Raw genomic sequence first — 2,500 nt, 5'->3', positions numbered from 1 at the left:
GCTGCCCACGTCCAGGAGTATTATGTATTTCAAGGACATAGCTCCTCAAAACAAGCTGAAGAGGACCACCATCAAGTTCCTGCACCACTATCAAGGTCCTGGACCACTATCAAAGTCCTGGACCACTATCAAGGTCCTGGACCACCATCAAGGTCCTGGACCACTATCAAGGTCCTGGATCACCATCAAGGTCCTGCACCACCATCAAGGTCCTGGACCACCATCAAGGTCCTGGACCACTATCAAAGTTCAGGACCACTATCAAGGTCCTGGACCACCATCAAGGTCCTACACCACCATCAAGTTCCTGCACCACCATCAATGTCCTGCACAACCATCAAGATCTTGGACCACCATCAAGGTCCTGGACCACTACCAAGGTCCTGGAGCACCATCAAGGTCCTGGAGCACCATCAAGGTCCTGGACCACCATCAAGGTCCTGGACCACTATCAAAGTTCTGGACCACTATCAAGGTCCTGGACCACCATCAAGGTCCTGCACCACCATCAAGTTCTTGCACCACCATCAATGTCCTGCACAACCATCAAGATCTTGGACCACCATCAAGGTCCTGGACCACTACCAAGGTCCTGGACCACTATCAAGGTCCTGGACCACTATCAAGGTCCTGGACCACTATCAAGGCCCTGGACAACCATCAAGGTCCTGGACCACTATCAAGGTCCTGCACAACCATCAAGGTCCTGCACAAAAATCAAGGTCCTGCACTACCATCAAGGTCTTGCACAACCATCAAAGTCCTGGACCATCATCAAGGTCCTGCACCACCATCAAGGTCCTGGACCACTATCAAGGTCCTGGACCACCATCAAGGTCCTGTACCACCATCAAGGTTTTGCACCACCATCAAGGTCCTGCACCATCATCAAGGTTCTGCACCACCATCAAGGTCCTGGACCACCATCAAGATCCTAGACCATCATCAAGGTCCTGGACCACCATCAAGGTCCTGGACCACCATCAAGGTCCTGGACCATCATCAAGGTCCTGGACCACCATCAAGGTCCTGCACCACCATCAAGGTCCTGGACCACTATCAAGGTCCTGGACCACTATCAAGGTCCTGGACCACCATCAAGGTCCTGCACCATCATCAAGGTCCTGGACCACCATCAAGATCCTGGACCACCATCAAGGTCCTGCACCACCATCAAGGTCCTGCACCACCATCAAGGTCCTGCACCACCATCAAGGTCGTGAACCACAATCAAGGTCCTACACCACCATCAAGGTCCTGCACCACCATCAAGGTCCTACACCATCAAGGTCCTGCACCACCATCAAGGTCCTACACCGCCATCAAGGTCCTACACCACCATCAAGGTCCTACACCATCAAGGTCCTACACCATCAAGGTCCTGCACCACCATCAAGGTCCTACACCACCATCAAGGTCCTACATCACCATCAAGATCCTGCACCACCATCAAGGTCCTGCACCACCATCAAGGTCCTACACCACCATCAAGGTCCTGGACCACCATCAAGATCCTACATCACCATCAAGGTCCTGCACCACCATCAAGGTCCTACACCACCATCAAGGTCCTACACCACCATCAAGGTCCTGCACCACCATCAAGGTTCTACACTACCATGAAGATCCTGCACCACCATCAAGGTCCTACACTACCATCAAGGTCCTGCACCACCATCAAGGTCCTACACCATGAAGGTCCTGCACCACCATCAAGGTCCTACACTACCATCAAGGTCCTGCACCACCATCAAGGTCCTGCATCACCATCAAGGTCCTACACCACCATCAAGGTCCTGCACCACCATCAAGGTCCTGCACCATCAAGGTCCTGTACCACATCAAGGTCCTACACCACCATCAAGGTCCTGCACCACCATCAAGGTCCTACACCACCATCAAGGTCCTGCACCATCATCAAGGTCCTACACCACCATCAAGGTCCTGCACCACCATCAAGGTCCTACACCACCATCAAGGTCCTGCACCACCATCAAGGTCCTACACCACCATCAAGGTCCTGCACCACCATCGAGGTCCTGCACTATCAAGGTCCTGTACCACCATCAAGGTCCTACACCACCATCAAGGTCCTGCACCACCATCAAGGTCCTACACCACCATCAAGGTCCTGCGCCATCATCAAGGTCCTACACCATCAAGGTCCTGCACCACCATCAAGGTCCTGCACCACCTAAAAGCCTGAGAAGCAGACTAAGTCACATGAGAGGTTTAATCTAAATAATAATAATAATAATAATAATAACAAAGGAGGAACACTGCAGGCAGTAGGCCTACTGGCCCATGCTAGGCAGGTCTCTTCTCAAACTCAGACCTACTAACAGTAATATCTGCTCAAGCCATTTTCACTGCTACCACAGAAACTCACAGACCGATCGCAATGAAACTGTGAGAGGTTGTGTTGCGCCGCCAGGGGGACTTGCTCAAGCTTCTCAATGTACGAGACTTGTGTTGCGCCGCCAGGGGGACTTGCTCAAGC

Source organism: Cherax quadricarinatus, chromosome 26 (genome assembly GCF_038502225.1).
Source record: "Cherax quadricarinatus isolate ZL_2023a chromosome 26, ASM3850222v1, whole genome shotgun sequence".
NCBI lineage: Eukaryota > Metazoa > Arthropoda > Malacostraca > Decapoda > Parastacidae > Cherax > Cherax quadricarinatus.
This window is presented reverse-complemented; position numbering follows the sequence as displayed.